This window comes from Pleurodeles waltl, chromosome 12 (assembly GCF_031143425.1).
Source record: "Pleurodeles waltl isolate 20211129_DDA chromosome 12, aPleWal1.hap1.20221129, whole genome shotgun sequence".
Taxonomy (NCBI): domain Eukaryota; kingdom Metazoa; phylum Chordata; class Amphibia; order Caudata; family Salamandridae; genus Pleurodeles; species Pleurodeles waltl.
In genome coordinates, this window is record NC_090451.1 from 126,008,875 (window position 1) to 126,028,131 (window position 19,257).

At 42.3% G+C, this 19,257-nt stretch overlaps 4 non-coding genes across 4 annotated transcripts; all 4 read left to right on the forward strand.

Annotated features, from left to right (window-relative positions):
• The first annotated feature begins 3,791 nt into the window (after positions 1-3,791).
• On the forward strand, positions 3,792-3,873 carry TRNAL-AAG (transfer RNA leucine (anticodon AAG)). Its single transcript has one exon. It is a non-coding gene; the product is annotated as a tRNA-Leu (tRNA).
• A 4,118-nt stretch (positions 3,874-7,991) lies between these two features.
• On the forward strand, positions 7,992-8,073 carry TRNAL-AAG (transfer RNA leucine (anticodon AAG)). Its single transcript has one exon. It is a non-coding gene; the product is annotated as a tRNA-Leu (tRNA).
• A 4,107-nt stretch (positions 8,074-12,180) lies between these two features.
• On the forward strand, positions 12,181-12,262 carry TRNAL-AAG (transfer RNA leucine (anticodon AAG)). Its single transcript has one exon. It is a non-coding gene; the product is annotated as a tRNA-Leu (tRNA).
• Positions 12,263-16,384: 4,122 nt separating this feature from the next.
• TRNAL-AAG (transfer RNA leucine (anticodon AAG)) lies at positions 16,385-16,466 on the forward strand. The gene has a single exon. It is a non-coding gene; the product is annotated as a tRNA-Leu (tRNA).
• The last annotated feature ends 2,791 nt before the right edge of the window (positions 16,467-19,257 follow it).

Sequence of the window (19,257 nt, forward strand, 5' to 3'; positions counted from 1 at the left end):
AATAAAGTTGGTAAATGTGTTCTTCACAGTTATTTTAAAAATCAGGTTTAAAATAAACAACAGAGGTAGTCAGCAGGATTCAAACCCGTGCAGGGAACCCCCAAAGGATTTCAAGCCCATCACCTTAACCACTCGGCCATAACTACCAGCTCTCATTGAGCTCTACCGAAACTTTATATCACAACAAAATTGTGCAAAATGGCCGTGCAGACCTATATATGACTCCATTTAGTAGGATCTCTAACTGTGTGCAAAGGGCACATTGCTATGTTTCTGTCTAAGCTTTGCTTTAGGTCTGAGGTCTTAAGAACCAAAGCAGGCTCCACGCACACTTGCCTGCACAAAAAAACAAGCATTTGCAATGCGAAAGGTCTCACATTTGTGAGAGTTAGAGCTATTGGCGTTGCAAATGACAATGTCTTTTACCTAGGTTTTGGTTTTCTTCGGGAAAATTTGATGTGTCCACGTTGTGTTTTGGGGCACTTCCTGTCGCGGGCGCTAGGCCTACCCACACAAGTGAGGTAAAAAATGTTATCGGGAGACTTGGGGAAACATAGAATAGCAAAACAAGAGTTACTGCCCCTTGTCTTTATCTACATTTTTTCCTTCCAAATATAAGACAGTGTGTAAAAAAGACGTCTATTTGAGAAATGCCCTTTAATTCGCATGCTAGTGTGGGCACCCCAGAATTCAGAGATGTGCAAATAACCACTGCTCCTTCACTCCTTATCTTGTGCCCATTTTGGAAATAGAAAGGTTTTCTTGATACCTATTTTTCACTCTATATACTTCGGCAAATTAATTGCAGTATACCCGGTATAGAATGAAAACCCACTGCAAGGTGCAGCTCATTTATTTTCTCTGGATACCTAGGGTTCTTGATGAACCTACAAGCCCTATATATCCCCGCAACCAGAAGAGTCCAGCAGGCGTAATGGTATATTGCTTTCAAAAATCTGACATTGCAGAAAAAAGTTACAGAGTAAAACGTAGAGGAAAATGGCTGTTTTTTTCTTCTCAATTTCAATATTTTTTTTTTATTTCAGTTGTTATTTTCTGTAGGAAACACTTGTAAGATCTACACAAGTTACCCATTGCTGAATTCAGAATGTTGTCTTCTTTTAAAAAATGTTTAGGTTACTGGGACCCAGCATTGGTTTCACACCCATTTCTGTCACTGACTGGAAGGAGGCTAAAAGCACACAAAATCGTAAAAATGGGGTATGTCCCAGTAAAATGCCAAAATTGTGTTGAAAAATTGGGTTTTCTGATTCAAGTCTGCCTGTCCCTGAAAGCAGGGAAGCTGGTGATTTTAGCAGTGCAAACCCTTTGTTGATGCCAATTTCAGGGACAAAAACCACAAGCCTTCTTCTCCAGCCCTTTTTTCCATTTTTTTCTTTTTTAAAACAAAATTTTTACTGTATTTTGGCTAATTTCTTGGTCTCCTTCAGGGGAACCCACAAAGTCTGGGTACCTCTAGAATCCCTAGGATGTTGGAAAAAAAGGACGCAAATTTGGCGTGGATAGCTTATGTGGACAAAAATCTATGAGGGCCTAAGCGCGCCCTGCCCCAAATAGCCAAAAAAATGCCTGGCACCTGAGGGGGAAAAGGCTGGCAGCGAAGGGGTTAAAATGCACTATTTTATTCCAATTTCTTCACTTAGCTTCAGATGAACTATTTTTCCCTCCCACCAACTCCTTTCAAAGTGCACCAGCCACCACTGCCTTGGGTGGGACAGATTGTTTTCGATTGCAGTATGGCAGATTGTTTTGGATTGCAGTGTGGTAGTTTGTTTTTGATTGGAGTGCAGCAGATTGCAGTGGGGTAGATTGTTTTGAATTGGAGTAGGGGAGATTGTTTTGAAGTGGAGTGGGGCAGATTGTTTTGGATCGAAGTGGGACAGATTGTTTTGGAGTGGTGCAGATTGTTTTTTATTATAGTGGGGCACATTGGAGTGAGACAGATTTGCTTGGGGTGGGTGGAGAGGATTGGAGTAGGATGAGTTAGAGTGGATTGGATTCGGGTGAGTGATTTGGACTGGAGTGAGGTGGATTAGTGTGGGTGAAGTGGTCTGGATGGGGTGGATTGTAGTGGGGAAGATTGGAGTGGGGTGGATTGAAGTGTACCGCAGGATTATGTGTTAAAGATTAATTTCAGAATTTACACATAATAAAGAAACACTGTTGATTTGCAATATTTTAAACGAGCTAATCGTCATCTTTTGAGAAGAGTGCCCACGAACAAAAGCAAAAGAAAACATGCGTGGAACGTGGGAAAAGACGATTTGGCAAAATAAAAGAAAGTTCGATTTAAATTTAAAACTTAACAGTTTTGGTTGTCCTGCTGGGCATGTTTTTGCCAGTCACAAGCCTTCTGTTTGCAGGGCACTAGAAGGTAAAAGGAAAAAATAGTACCTTGATCAGGTGGGGAGCAGCGGTCAGGCACTGATTAAGCTGAATCAATCAACGCTTGGTCGCTGCTCTACAGAGAGGAACGGAAATGATGCAAGACATGCCTTGATGAATTAGGAAACTGTAAAGAAGAGTGCCACATAAATAAAAAAATGGTGAGAGACATGCGGGCTCCAAGCCCTTTACTGAATACTACAGAGTCTATCAAGCGAGACCCTAAAAAGGTCAGTTAGTTAAAATAAACAAACATTGTTACTTCTAAATATCAATATTCCAAGGACGCCTAGATGGTCGTCAAGCAAAAAGTTCCTAGTGCATGGAGGGGCTTATGGTAGTTCTGAAGAGAGGCAAAGGACTTGGTCAGAGGGTGGCCTTGTTGGTGTGGTAGGGAAGCAATACCTCAAACATTATTACTGGGGTAGGGGAGCTTGCAATTCGGAGTAATTAAAATTATCACAAAGCAATCAAGTAATTCCACATCAAAATAACAAGCGTGCGGGCTGACAACCATGCTCTCAGCATCAACGAGCGCAGAGTGAAGTGAATTTTACCATCCTCTGTGCTTTTTTATTGCGGGGCTCATTTACATTTGACTTGGCGCGCAGAACGAGTGAGAACCAGGTCAATAGAAACAAAAATCATCTGTTTAAAAAGTTTAGTTTCACGTGGGCCTGTTGTCCTTACTTCTTTCAGAATAGCTTTTGAACCTCTGTCCTGTGTGTGTCTGTGACTGTCACGTGAAAAGGCAGTCAGGGCATCCAGGTGGACCCCATGTCACCTGGGGCACCGCCCACCAGTGCTGGAGTTTTAAACAGCACCCGGTTGCATTTTGGGACTTGTGCCTTTTCAATGTGAGCTCAAAGACGGGAGCCTGTGAAATTCTATTGGCTAAAAAATATTAACAGCGGAATGTGAATAGGCCACACAAGACATGACGTCACTGGAAAGCTAAACAGTATGTTGGGGAGACTGGGTGCGGCAATAGGGCTGATGTCATGAATACGTGCAACTCCTCAGTTATTTTTGAATGAACTGCTCATTCATTAGATCCCACCCAAAGAAATGAGCCCACCAGTATGAACACTTGTTTCATTAGAAAATGATGGAGTCACATTGCCTATGTAGAGCAGGTGCTTATACCTTGGTTGGAAGTCATTGCTCGGAGAGTGTTGTCTTTTAAGGTGATTGCACTAGGTCCGAGCAGGTGGGAGAAGACTTGTGCAGTGACTGAGTAAGAGAGATAACCTTCAATTACCACATCACCCTCCCGACATTGTAATCATGTCCATGAAATGGTTTATCAACTCGACTTTCCACACTAAGTGAGGAGACTCAGGGTTACGGTGCTCATGAAGTGCACAGACACACTGAGAGCAACAGGTAGCGTGGCCGAGCGGTCTAAGGCGCTGGATTAAGGCTCCAGTCTCTTTGGAGGCGTGGGTTCAAATCCCACCGCTGCCAGAGATGGATTTTTACAGATCTTAATGACGCATCTCCCTTCTGACCCTTCAATTTGCATAAACAGTGACTCTACCAATAGGTCCCTAATTTTAAAACTCTTTTACAGTCTCCTTCTAAGTAAACTCCTAAACCGTGGACTCCAAGAAATCGGCTGATTGGCGCTGCTGTTGTTTTGCTTCATTCTGCTTAGATCACCTTCAAATGGAAGGTTTAACAAATAATTTGTTCTCCCCACGCGGTCACCCGCTCTTCTCTCTGCAAAATAAAATCGAACCTCTGTTAAATAAAGATTTAAAGTAAATTATCTATCTTCCCAAATAAAGTTGGTAAATGTGTTCTTCACAGTTATTTTAAAAATCAGGTTTAAAATAAACAACAGAGGTAGTCAGCAGGATTCAAACCCGTGCAGGGAACCCCCAAAGGATTTCAAGCCCATCACCTTAACCACTCGGCCATAACTACCAGCTCTCATTGAGCTATACCGAAACTTTATATCACAACAAAATTGTGCAAAATGGCCGTGCAGACCTATATATGACTCCATTTAGTAGGATCTCTAACTGTGTGCAAAGGGCACATTGCTATGTTTCTGTCTAAGCTTTGCTTTAGGTCTGAGGTCTTAAGAACCAAAGCAGGCTCCACGCACACTTGCCTGCACAAAAAAACAAGCATTTGCAATGCGAAAGGTCTCACATTTGTGAGAGTTAGAGCTATTGGCGTTGCAAATGACAATGTCTTTTACCTAGGTTTTGGTTTTCTTTGGGAAAATTTGATGTGTCCACGTTGTGTTTTGGGGCACTTCCTGTCGCGGGCGCTAGGCCTACCCACACAAGTGAGGTAAAAAATGTTATCGGGAGACTTGGGGAAACATAGAATAGCAAAACAAGAGTTACTGCCCCTTGTCTTTATCTACATTTTTTCCTTCCAAATATAAGACAGTGTGTAAAAAAGACGTCTATTTGAGAAATGCCCTTTAATTTGCATGCTAGTGTGGGCACCCCAGAATTCAGAGATGTGCGAATAACCACTGCTCCTTCACTCCTTATCTTGTGCCCATTTTGGAAATAGAAAGGTTTTCTTGATACCTATTTTTCACTCTATATACTTCGGCAAATTAATTGCAGTATACCCGGTATAGAATGAAAACCCACTGCAAGGTGCAGCTCATTTATTTTCTCTGGATACCTAGGGTTCTTGATGAACCTACAAGCCCTATATATCCCCGCAACCAGAAGAGTCCAGCAGGCGTAATGGTATATTGCTTTCAAAAATCTGACATTGCAGAAAAAAGTTACAGAGTAAAACGTAGAGGAAAATGGCTGTTTTTTTCTTCTCAATTTCAATATGTTTTTTTTATTTCAGTTGTTATTTTCTGTAGGAAACACTTGTAAGATCTACACAAGTTACCCATTGCTGAATTCAGAATGTTGTCTTCTTTTCAAAAATGTTTAGGTTACTGGGACCCAGCATTGGTTTCACACCCATTTCTGTCACTGACTGGAAGGAGGCTAAAAGCACACAAAATCGTAAAAATGGGGTATGTCCCAGTAAAATGCCAAAATTGTGTTGAAAAATTGGGTTTTCTGATTCAAGTCTGCCTGTCCCTGAAAGCTGGGAAGCTGGTGATTTTAGCAGTGCAAACCCTTTGTTGATGCCAATTTCAGGGACAAAAACCACAAGCCTTCTTCTCCAGCCCTTTTTTCCATTTTTTTCTTTTTTAAAACAAAATTTTTACTGTATTTTGGCTAATTTCTTGGTCTCCTTCAGGGGAACCCACAAAGTCTGGGTACCTCTAGAATCCCTAGGATGTTGGAAAAAAAGGACGCAAATTTGGCGTGGATAGCTTATGTGGACAAAAATCTATGAGGGCCTAAGCGCGCCCTGCCCCAAATAGCCAAAAAAATGCCTGCCACCTGAGGGGGAAAAGGCTGGCAGCGAAGGGGTTAAAATGCACTATTTTATTCCAATTTCTTCACTTAGCTTCAGATGAACTATTTTTCCCTCCCACCAACTCCTTTCAAAGTGCACCAGCCACCACTGCCTTGGGTGGGACAGATTGTTTTCGATTGCAGTATGGCAGATTGTTTTGGATTGCAGTGTGGTAGTTTGTTTTTGATTGGAGTGCAGCAGATTGCAGTGGGGTAGATTGTTTTGAATTGGAGTAGGGGAGATTGTTTTGAAGTGGAGTCGGGCAGATTGGAGTGGGGCAGATTGTTTTGGATCGAAGTGGGACAGATTGTTTTGGAGTGGTGCAGATTGTTTTTTATTATAGTGGGGCACATTGGAGTGAGACAGATTTGCTTGGGGTGGGTGGAGAGGATTGGAGTAGGATGAGTTAGAGTGGATTGGATTCGGGTGAGTGATTTGGACTGGAGTGAGGTGGATTAGTGTGGGTGAAGTGGTCTGGATGGGGTGGATTGTAGTGGGGAAGATTGGAGTGGGGTGGATTGAAGTGTACCGCAGGATTATGTGTTAAAGATTAATTTCAGAATTTACACATAATAAAGAAACACTGTTGATTTGCAATATTTTAAACGAGCTAATCGTCATCTTTTGAGAAGAGTGCCCACGAACAAAAGCAAAAGAAAACATGCGTGGAACGTGGGAAAAGACGATTTGGCAAAATAAAAGAAAGTTCGATTTAAATTTAAAACTTAACAGTTTTGGTTGTCCTGCTGGGCATGTTTTTGCCAGTCACAAGCCTTCTGTTTGCAGGGCACTAGAAGGTAAAAGGAAAAAATAGTACCTTGATCAGGTGGGGAGCAGCGGTCAGGCACTGATTAAGCTGAATCAATCAACGCTTGGTCGCTGCTCTACAGAGAGGAACGGAAATGATGCAAGACATGCCTTGATGAATTAGGAAACTGTAAAGAAGAGTGCCACATAAATAAAAAAATGGTGAGAGACATGCGGGCTCCAAGCCCTTTACTGAATGCTACAGAGTCTATCAAGCGAGACCCTAAAAAGGTCAGTTAGTTAAAATAAACAAACATTGTTACTTCTAAATATCAATATTCCAAGGACGCCTAGATGGTCGTCAAGCAAAAAGTTCCTAGTGCATGGAGGGGCTTATGGTAGTTCTGAAGAGAGGCAAAGGACTTGGTCAGAGGGTGGCCTTGTTAGTGTGGTAGGGAAGCAATACCTCAAACGTTATTACTGGGGTAGGGGAGCTTGCAATTCGGAGTAATGAAAATTATCACAAAGCAATCAAGTAATTTCACATCAAAATAACAAGCGTGCGGGCTGACAACCATGCTCTCAGCATCAACGAGCGCAGAGTGAAGTGAATTTTACCATCCTCTGTGCATTTTTATTGCGAGGCTCATTTACATTTGACTTGGCGCGCAGAACGAGTGAGAACCAGGTCAATAGAAACAAAAATCATCTATTTAAAAAGTTTAGTTTCACGTGGGCCTGTTGTCCTTACTTCTTTCAGAATAGCTTTTGAACCTCTGTCCTGTGTGTGTCTGTGACTGTCACGTGAAAAGGCAGTCAGGGCATCCAGGTGGGCCCCATGTCACCTGGGGCACCGCCCACCAGTGCTGGAGTTTTAAACAGCACCCGGTTGCATTTTGGGACTTGTGCCTTTTCAATGTGAGCTCAAAGACGGGAGCCTGTGAAATTCTATTGGCTAAAAAATATTAACAGCGGAATGTGAATAGGCCACACAAGACATGACGTCACTGGAAAGCTAAACAGTATGTTGGGGAGACTGGGTGCGGCAATAGGGCTGATGTCATGAATACGTGCAACTCCTCAGTTATTTTTTAATGAACTGCTCATTCATTAGATCCCACCCAAAGAAATGAGCCCACCAGTATGAACACTTGTTTCATTAGAAAATGATGGAGTCACATTGCCTATGTAGAGCAGGTGCTTATACCTTGGTTGGAAGTCATTGCTCGGAGAGTGTTGTCTTTTAAGGTGATTGCACTAGGTCCGAGCAGGTGGGAGAAGACTTGTGCAGTGACTGAGTAAGAGAGATAACCTTCAATTACCACATCACCCTCCCGACATTGTAATCATGTCCATGAAATGGTTTATCAACTCGACTTTCCACACTGAGGAGACTCAGGGTTACGGTGCTCATGAAGTGCACAGACACTCTAAGAGCAACAGGTAGCGTGGCCGAGCGGTCTAAGGCGCTGGATTAAGGCTCCAGTCTCTTTGGAGGCGTGGGTTCAAATCCCACTGCTGCCAGAGATGGATTTTTACAGATCTTAATGACGCATCTCCCTTCTGACCCTTCAATTTGCATAAACAGTGACTCTACCAATAGGTCCCTAATTTTAAAACTCTTTTACAGTCTCCTTCTAAGTAAACTCCTAAACCGTGGACTCCAAGAAATCGGCTGATTGGCGCTGCTGTTGTTTTGCTTCATTCTGCTTAGATCACCTTCAAATGGAAGGTTTAACAAATAATTTGTTCTCCCCACGCGGTCACCCGCTCTTCTCTCTGCAAAATAAAATCGAACCTCTGTTAAATAAAGATTTAAAGTAAATTATCTATCTTCCCAAATAAAGTTGGTAAATGTGTTCTTCACAGTTATTTTAAAAATCAGGTTTAAAATAAACAACAGAGGTAGTCAGCAGGATTCAAACCCGTGCAGGGAACCCCCAAAGGATTTCAAGCCCATCACCTTAACCACTCGGCCATAACTACCAGCACTCATTGAGCTATACCGAAACTTTATATCACAACAAAATTGTGCAAAATGGCCGTGCAGACCTATATATGACTCCGTTTAGTAGGATCTCTAACTGTGTGCAAAGGGCACATTGCTATGTTTCTGTCTAAGCTTTGCTTTAGGTCTGAGGTCTTAAGAACCAAAGCAGGCTCCACGCACACTTGCCTGCACAAAAAAACAAGCATTTGCAATGCGAAAGGTCTCACATTTGTGAGAGTTAGAGCTATTGGCGTTGCAAATGACAATGTCTTTTACCTAGGTTTTGGTTTTCTTTGGGAAAATTTGATGTGTCCACGTTGTGTTTTGGGGCACTTCCTGTCGCGGGCGCTAGGCCTACCCACACAAGTGAGGTAAAAAATGTTATCGGGAGACTTGGGGAAACATAGAATAGCAAAACAAGAGTTACTGCCCCTTGTCTTTATCTACATTTTTTCCTTCCAAATATAAGACAGTGTGTAAAAAAGACGTCTATTTGAGAAATGCCCTTTAATTCGCATGCTAGTGTGGGCACCCCAGAATTCAGAGATGTGCAAATAACCACTGCTCCTTCACTCCTTATCTTGTGCCCATTTTGGAAATAGAAAGGTTTTCTTGATACCTATTTTTCACTCTATATACTTCGGCAAATTAATTGCAGTATACCCGGTATAGAATGAAAACCCACTGCAAGGTGCAGCTCATTTATTTTCTCTGGATACCTAGGGTTCTTGATGAACCTACAAGCCCTATATATCCCCGCAACCAGAAGAGTCCAGCAGGCGTAATGGTATATTGCTTTCAAAAATCTGACATTGCAGAAAAAAGTTACAGAGTAAAACGTAGAGGAAAATGGCTGTTTTTTTCTTCTCAATTTCAATATATTTTTTTTTATTTCAGTTGTTATTTTCTGTAGGAAACACTTGTAAGATCTACACAAGTTACCCATTGCTGAATTCAGAATGTTGTCTTCTTTTCAAAAATGTTTAGGTTACTGGGACCCAGCATTGGTTTCACACCCATTTCTGTCACTGACTGGAAGGAGGCTAAAAGCACACAAAATCGTAAAAATGGGGTATGTCCCAGTAAAATGCCAAAATTGTGTTGAAAAATTGGGTTTTCTGATTCAAGTCTGCCTGTCCCTGAAAGCTGGGAAGCTGGTGATTTTAGCAGTGCAAACCCTTTGTTGATGCCAATTTCAGGGACAAAAACCACAAGCCTTCTTCTCCAGCCCTTTTTTCCATTTTTTTCTTTTTTAAAACAAAATTTTTACTGTATTTTGGCTAATTTCTTGGTCTCCTTCAGGGGAACCCACAAAGTCTGGGTACCTCTAGAATCCCTAGGATGTTGGAAAAAAAGGACGCAAATTTGGCGTGGATAGCTTATGTGGACAAAAATCTATGAGGGCCTAAGCGCGCCCTGCCCCAAATAGCCAAAAAAATGCCTGGCACCTGAGGGGGAAAAGGCTGGCAGCGAAGGGGTTAAAATGCACTATTTTATTCCAATTTCTTCACTTAGCTTCAGATGAACTATTTTTCCCTCCCACCAACTCCTTTCAAAGTGCACCAGCCACCACTGCCTTGGGTGGGACAGATTGTTTTCGATTGCAGTATGGCAGATTGTTTTGGATTGCAGTGTGGTAGTTTGTTTTTGATTGGAGTGCAGCAGATTGCAGTGGGGTAGATTGTTTTGAATTGGAGTAGGGGAGATTGTTTTGAAGTGGAGTCGGGCAGATTGTTTTGGATCGAAGTGGGACAGATTGTTTTGGAGTGGTGCAGATTGTTTTTTATTATAGTGGGGCACATTGGAGTGAGACAGATTTGCTTGGGGTGGGTGGAGAGGATTGGAGTAGGATGAGTTAGAGTGGATTGGATTCGGGTGAGTGATTTGGACTGGAGTGAGGTGGATTAGTGTGGGTGAAGTGGTCTGGATGGGGTGGATTGTAGTGGGGAAGATTGGAGTGGGGTGGATTGAAGTGTACCGCAGGATTATGTGTTAAAGATTAATTTCAGAATTTACACATAATAAAGAAACACTGTTGATTTGCAATATTTTAAACGAGCTAATCGTCATCTTTTGAGAAGAGTGCCCACGAACAAAAGCAAAAGAAAACATGCGTGGAACGTGGGAAAAGACGATTTGGCAAAATAAAAGAAAGTTCGATTTAAATTTAAAACTTAACAGTTTTGGTTGTCCTGCTGGGCATGTTTTTGCCAGTCACAAGCCTTCTGTTTGCAGGGCACTAGAAGGTAAAAGGAAAAAATAGTACCTTGATCAGGTGGGGAGCAGCGGTCAGGCACTGATTAAGCTGAATCAATCAACGCTTGGTCGCTGCTCTACAGAGAGGAACGGAAATGATGCAAGACATGCCTTGATGAATTAGGAAACTGTAAAGAAGAGTGCCACATAAATAAAAAAATGGTGAGAGACATGCGGGCTCCAAGCCCTTTACTGAATGCTACAGAGTCTATCAAGCGAGACCCTAAAAAGGTCAGTTAGTTAAAATAAACAAACATTGTTACTTCTAAATATCAATATTCCAAGGACGCCTAGATGGTCGTCAAGCAAAAAGTTCCTAGTGCATGGAGGGGCTTATGGTAGTTCTGAAGAGAGGCAAAGGACTTGGTCAGAGGGTGGCCTTGTTGGTGTGGTAGGGAAGCAATACCTCAAACGTTATTACTGGGGTAGGGGAGCTTGCAATTCGGAGTAATGAAAATTATCACAAAGCAATCAAGTAATTCCACATCAAAATAACAAGCGTGCGGGCTGACAACCATGCTCTCAGCATCAACGAGCGCAGAGTGAAGTGAATTTTACCATCCTCTGTGCATTTTTATTGCGGGGCTCATTTACATTTGACTTGGCGCGCAGAACGAGTGAGAACCAGGTCAATAGAAACAAAAATCATCTATTTAAAAAGTTTAGTTTCACGTGGGCCTGTTGTCCTTACTTCTTTCAGAATAGCTTTTGAACCTCTGTCCTGTGTGTGTCTGTGACTGTCACGTGAAAGGCAGTCAGAGCATCCAGGTGGGCCCCATGTCACCTGGAGCACCGCCCACCAGTGCTGGAGTTTTAAACAGCACCCGGTTGCATTTTGGGACTTGTGCCTTTTCAATGTGAGCTCAAAGACGGGAGCCTGTGAAATTCTATTGGCTAAAAAATATTAACAGCGGAATGTGAATAGGCCACACAAGACATGACGTCACTGGAAAGCTAAACAGTATGTTGGGGAGACTGGGTGCGGCAATAGGGCTGATGTCATGAATACGTGCAACTCCTCAGTTATTTTTGAATGAACTGCTCATTCATTAGATCCCACCCAAAGAAATGAGCCCACCAGTATGAACACTTGTTTCATTAGAAAATGATGGAGTCACATTGCCTATGTAGAGCAGGTGCTTATACCTTGGTTGGAAGTCATTGCGCGGAGAGTGTTGTCTTTTAAGGTGATTGCACTAGGTCCGAGCAGGTGGGAGAAGACTTGTGCAGTGACTGAGTAAGAGAGATAACCTTCAATTACCACATCACCCTCCCGACATTGTAATCATGTCCATGAAATGGTTTATCAACTCGACTTTCCACACTAAGTGAGGAGACTCAGGGTTACGGTGCTCATGAAGTGCACAGACACACTGAGAGCAACAGGTAGCGTGGCCGAGCGGTCTAAGGCGCTGGATTAAGGCTGCAGTCTCTTTGGAGGCGTGGGTTCAAATCCCACCGCTGCCAGAGATGGATTTTTACAGATCTTAATGACGCATCTCCCTTCTGACCCTTCAATTTGCATAAGCAGTGACTCTACCAATAGGTCCCTAATTTTAAAACTCTTTTACAGTCTCCTTCTAAGTAAACTCCTAAACCGTGGACTCCAAGAAATCGGCTGATTGGCGCTGCTGTTGTTTTGCTTCATTCTGCTTAGATCACCTTCAAATGGAAGGTTTAACAAATCATTTGTTCTCCCCACGCGGTCACCCGCTCTTCTCTCTGCAAAATAAAATCGAACCTCTGTTAAATAAAGATTTAAAGTAAATTATCTATCTTCCCAAATAAAGTTGGTAAATGTGTTCTTCACAGTTATTTTAAAAATCAGGTTTAAAATAAACAACAGAGGTAGTCAGCAGGATTCAAACCCGTGCAGGGAACCCCCAAAGGATTTCAAGCCCATCACCTTAACCACTCGGCCATAACTACCAGCTCTCATTGAGCTCTACCGAAACTTTATATCACAACAAAATTGAGCAAAATGGCCGTGCAGACCTATATATGACTCCATTTAGTAGGATCTCTAACTGTGTGCAAAGGGCACATTGCTATGTTTCTGTCTAAGCTTTGCTTTAGGTCTGAGGTCTTAAGAACCAAAGCAGGCTCCACGCACACTTGCCTGCACAAAAAAACAAGCATTTGCAATGCGAAAGGTCTCACATTTGTGAGAGTTAGAGCTATTGGCGTTGCAAATGACAATGTCTTTTACCTAGGTTTTGGTTTTCTTTGGGAAAATTTGATGTGTCCACGTTGTGTTTTGGGGCACTTCCTGTCGCGGGCGCTAGGCCTACCCACACAAGTGAGGTAAAAAATGTTATCGGGAGACTTGGGGAAACATAGAATAGCAAAACAAGAGTTACTGCCCCTTGTCTTTATCTACATTTTTTCCTTCCAAATATAAGACAGTGTGTAAAAAAGACGTCTATTTGAGAAATGCCCTTTAATTCGCATGCTAGTGTGGGCACCCCAGAATTCAGAGATGTGCAAATAACCACTGCTCCTTCACTCCTTATCTTGTGCCCATTTTGGAAATAGAAAGGTTTTCTTGATACCTATTTTTCACTCTATATACTTCGGCAAATTAATTGCAGTATACCCGGTATAGAATGAAAACCCACTGCAAGGTGCAGCTCATTTATTTTCTCTGGATACCTAGGGTTCTTGATGAACCTACAAGCCCTATATATCCCCGCAACCAGAAGAGTCCAGCAGGCGTAATGGTATATTGCTTTCAAAAATCTGACATTGCAGAAAAAAGTTACAGAGTAAAACGTAGAGGAAAATGGCTGTTTTTTTCTTCTCAATTTCAATATTTTTTTTTTATTTCAGTTGTTATTTTCTGTAGGAAACACTTGTAAGATCTACACAAGTTACCCATTGCTGAATTCAGAATGTTGTCTTCTTTTCAAAAATTTTTAGGTTACTGGGACCCAGCATTGGTTTCACACCCATTTCTGTCACTGACTGGAAGGAGGCTAAAAGCACACAAAATCGTAAAAATGGGGTATGTCCCAGTAAAATGCCAAAATTGTGTTGAAAAATTGGGTTTTCTGATTCAAGTCTGCCTGTCCCTGAAAGCTGGGAAGCTGGTGATTTTAGCAGTGCAAACCCTTTGTTGATGCCAATTTCAGGGACAAAAACCACAAGCCTTCTTCTCCAGCCCTTTTTTCCATTTTTTTCTTTTTTAAAACAAAATTTTTACTGTATTTTGGCTAATTTCTTGGTCTCCTTCAGGGGAACCCACAAAGTCTGGGTACCTCTAGAATCCCTAGGATGTTGGAAAAAAAGGACGCAAATTTGGCGTGGATAGCTTATGTGGACAAAAATCTATGAGGGCCTAAGCGCGCCCTGCCCCAAATAGCCAAAAAAATGCCTGGCACCTGAGGGGGAAAAGGCTGGCAGCGAAGGGGTTAAAATGCACTATTTTATTCCAATTTCTTCACTTAGCTTCAGATGAACTATTTTTCCCTCCCACCAACTCCTTTCAAAGTGCACCAGCCACCACTGCCTTGGGTGGGACAGATTGTTTTCGATTGCAGTATGGCAGATTGTTTTGGATTGCAGTGTGGTAGTTTGTTTTTGATTGGAGTGCAGCAGATTGCAGTGGGGTAGATTGTTTTGAATTGGAGTAGGGGAGATTGTTTTGAAGTGGAGTCGGGCAGATTGGAGTGGGGCAGATTGTTTTGGATCGAAGTGGGACAGATTGTTTTGGAGTGGTGCAGATTGTTTTTTATTATAGTGGGGCACATTGGAGTGAGACAGATTTGCTTGGGGTGGGTGGAGAGGATTGGAGTAGGATGAGTTAGAGTGGATTGGATTCGGGTGAGTGATTTGGACTGGAGTGAGGTGGATTAGTGTGGGTGAAGTGGTCTGGATGGGGTGGATTGTAGTGGGGAAGATTGGAGTGGGGTGGATTGAAGTGTACCGCAGGATTATGTGTTAAAGATTAATTTCAGAATTTACACATAATAAAGAAACACTGTTGATTTGCAATATTTTAAACGAGCTAATCGTCATCTTTTGAGAAGAGTGCCCACGAACAAAAGCAAAAGAAAACATGCGTGGAACGTGGGAAAAGACGATTTGGCAAAATAAAAGAAAGTTCGATTTAAATTTAAAACTTAACAGTTTTGGTTGTCCTGCTGGGCATGTTTTTGCCAGTCACAAGCCTTCTGTTTGCAGGGCACTAGAAGGTAAAAGGAAAAAATAGTACCTTGATCAGGTGGGGAGCAGCGGTCAGGCACTGATTAAGCTGAATCAATCAACGCTTGGTCGCTGCTCTACAGAGAGGAACGGAAATGATGCAAGACATGCCTTGATGAATTAGGAAACTGTAAAGAAGAGTGCCACATAAATAAAAAAATGGTGAGAGACATGCGGGCTCCAAGCCCTTTACTGAATACTACAGAGTCTATCAAGCGAGACCCTAAAAAGGTCAGTTAGTTAAAATAAACAAACATTGTTACTTCTAAATATCAATATTCCAAGGACGCCTAGATGGTCGTCAAGCAAAAAGTTCCTAGTGCATGGAGGGGCTTATGGTAGTTCTGAAGAGAGGCAAAGGACTTGGTCAGAGGGTGGCCTTGTTGGTGTGGTAGGGAAGCAATACCTCAAACATTATTACTGGGGTAGGGGAGCTTGCAATTCGGAGTAATTAAAATTATCACAAAGCAATCAAGTAATTCCACATCAAAATAACAAGCGTGCGGGCTGACAACCATGCTCTCAGCATCAACGAGCGCAGAGTGAAGTGAATTTTACCATCCTCTGTGCATTTTTATTGCGGGGCTCATTTACATTTGACTTGGCGCGCAGAACGAGTGAGAACCAGGTCAATAGAAACAAAAATCATCTATTTAAAAAGTTTAGTTTCACGTGGGCCTGTTGTCCTTACTTCTTTCAGAATAGCTTTTGAACCTCTGTCCTGTGTGTGTCTGTGACTGTCACGTGAAAAGGCAGTCAGGGCATCCAGGTGGACCCCATGTCACCTGGGGCACCGCCCACCAGTGCTGGAGTTTTAAACAGCACCCGGTTGCATTTTGGGACTTGTGCCTTTTCAATGTGAGCTCAAAGACGGGAGCCTGTGAAATTCTATTGGCTAAAAAATATTAACAGCGGAATGTGAATAGGCCACACAAGACATGACGTCACTGGAAAGCTAAACAGTATGTTGGGGAGACTGGGTGCGGCAATAGGGCTGATGTCATGAATACGTGCAACTCCTCAGTTATTTTTGAATGAACTGCTCATTCATTAGATCCCACCCAAAGAAATGAGCCCACCAGTATGAACACTTGTTTCATTAGAAAATGATGGAGTCACATTGCCTATGTAGAGCAGGTGCTTATACCTTGGTTGGAAGTCATTGCTCGGAGAGTGTTGTCTTTTAAGGTGATTGCACTAGGTCCGAGCAGGTGGGAGAAGACTTGTGCAGTGACTGAGTAAGAGAGATAACCTTCAATTACCACATCACCCTCCCGACATTGTAATCATGTCCATGAAATGGTTTATCAACTCGACTTTCCACACTAAGAGAGGAGACTCAGGGTTACGGTGCTCATGAAGTGCACAGACACACTAAGAGCAACAGGTAGCGTGGCCGAGCGGTCTAAGGCGCTGGATTAAGGCTCCAGTCTCTTTGGAGGCGTTGGTTCAAATCCCACCGCTGCCAGAGATGGATTTTTACAGATCTTAATGACGCATCTCCCTTCTGACCCTTCAATTTGCATAAACAGTGACTCTACCAATAGGTCCCTAATTTTAAAACTCTTTTACAGTCTCCTTCTAAGTAAACTCCTAAACCGTGGACTCCAAGAAATCGGCTGATTGGCGCTGCTGTTGTTTTGCTTCATTCTGCTTAGATCACCTTCAAATGGAAGGTTTAACAAATCATTTGTTCTCCCCACGCGGTCACCCGCTCTTCTCTCTGCAAAATAAAATCGAACCTCTGTTAAATAAAGATTTAAAGTAAATTATCTATCTTCCCAAATAAAGTTGGTAAATGTGTTCTTCACAGTTATTTTAAAAATCAGGTTTAAAATAAACAACAGAGGTAGTCAGCAGGATTCAAACCCGTGCAGGGAACCCCCAAAGGATTTCAAGCCCATCACCTTAACCACTCGGCCATAACTACCAGCTCTCATTGAGCTCTACCGAAACTTTATATCACAACAAAATTGTGCAAAATGGCCGTGCAGACCTATATATGACTCCATTTAGTAGGATCTCTAACTGTGTGCAAAGGGCACATTGCTATGTTTCTGTCTAAGCTTTGCTTTAGGTCTGAGGTCTTAAGAACCAAAGCAGGCTCCACGCACACTTGCCTGCACAAAAAAACAAGCATTTGCAATGCGAAAGGTCTCACATTTGTGAGAGTTAGAGCTATTGGCGTTGCAAATGACAATGTCTTTTACCTAGGTTTTGGTTTTCTTTGGGAAAATTTGATGTGTCCACGTTGTGTTTTGGGGCACTTCCTGTCGCGGGCGCTAGGCCTACCCACACAAGTGAGGTAAAAAATGTTATCGGGAGACTTGGGGAAACATAGAATAGCAAAACAAGAGTTACTGCCCCTTGTCTTTATCTACATTTTTTCCTTCCAAATATAAGACAGTGTGTAAAAAAGACGTCTATTTGAGAAATGCCCTTTAATTTGCATGCTAGTGTGGGCACCCCAGAATTCAGAGATGTGCGAATAACCACTGCTCCTTCACTCCTTATCTTGTGCCCATTTTGGAAATAGAAAGGTTTTCTTGATACCTATTTTTCACTCTATATACTTCGGCAAATTAATTGCAGTATACCCGGTATAGAATGAAAACCCACTGCAAGGTGCAGCTCATTTATTTTCTCTGGATACCTAGGGTTCTTGATGAACCTACAAGCCCTATATATCCCCGCAACCAGAAGAGTCCAGCAGGCGTAATGGTATATTGCTTTCAAAAATCTGACATTGCAGAAAAAAGTTACAGAGTAAAACGTAGAGGAAAATGGCTGTTTTTTTCTTCTCAATTTCAATATGTTTTTTTTATTTCAGTTGTTATTTTCTGTAGGAAACACTTGTAAGATCTACACAAGTTACCCATTGCTGAATTCAGAATGTTGTCTTCTTTTCAAAAATGTTTAGGTTACTGGGACCCAGCATTGGTTTCACACCCATTTCTGTCACTGACTGGAAGGAGGCTAAAAGCACACAAAATCGTAAAAATGGGGTATGTCCCAGTAAAATGCCAAAATTGTGTTGAAAAATTGGGTTTTCTGATTCAAGTCTGCCTGTCCCTGAAAGCTGGGAAGCTGGTGATTTTAGCAGTGCAAACCCTTTGTTGATGCCAATTTCAGGGACAAAAACCACAAGCCTTCTTCTCCAGCCCTTTTTTCCATTTTTTTCTTTTTTAAAACAAAATTTTTACTGTATTTTGGCTAATTTCTTGGTCTCCTTCAGGGGAACCCACAAAGTCTGGGTACCTCTAGAATCCCTAGGATGTTGGAAAAAAAGGACGCAAATTTGGCGTGGATAGCTTATGTGGACAAAAATCTATGAGGGCCTAAGCGCGCCCTGCCCCAAATAGCCAAAAAAATGCCTGCCACCTGAGGGGGAAAAGGCTGGCAGCGAAGGGGTTAAAATGCACTATTTTATTCCAATTTCTTCACTTAGCTTCAGATGAACTATTTTTCCCTCCCACCAACTCCTTTCAAAGTGCACCAGCCACCACTGCCTTGGGTGGGACAGATTGTTTTCGATTGCAGTATGGCAGATTGTTTTGGATTGCAGTGTGGTAGTTTGTTTTTGATTGGAGTGCAGCAGATTGCAGTGGGGTAGATTGTTTTGAATTGGAGTAGGGGAGATTGTTTTGAAGTGGAGTCGGGCAGATTGGAGTGGGGCAGATTGTTTTGGATCGAAGTGGGACAGATTGTTTTGGAGTGGTGCAGATTGTTTTTTATTATAGTGGGGCACATTGGAGTGAGACAGATTTGCTTGGGGTGGGTGGAGAGGATTGGAGTAGGATGAGTTAGAGTGGATTGGATTCGGGTGAGTGATTTGGACTGGAGTGAGGTGGATTAGTGTGGGTGAAGTGGTCTGGATGGGGTGGATTGTAGTGGGGAAGATTGGAGTGGGGTGGATTGAAGTGTACCGCAGGATTATGTGTTAAAGATTAATTTCAGAATTTACACATAATAAAGAAACACTGTTGATTTGCAATATTTTAAACGAGCTAATCGTCATCTTTTGAGAAGAGTGCCCACGAACAAAAGCAAAAGAAAACATGCGTGGAACGTGGGAAAAGACGATTTGGCAAAATAAAAGAAAGTTCGATTTAAATTTAAAACTTAACAGTTTTGGTTGTCCTGCTGGGCATGTTTTTGCCAGTCACAAGCCTTCTGTTTGCAGGGCACTAGAAGGTAAAAGGAAAAAATAGTACCTTGATCAGGTGGGGAGCAGCGGTCAGGCACTGATTAAGCTGAAT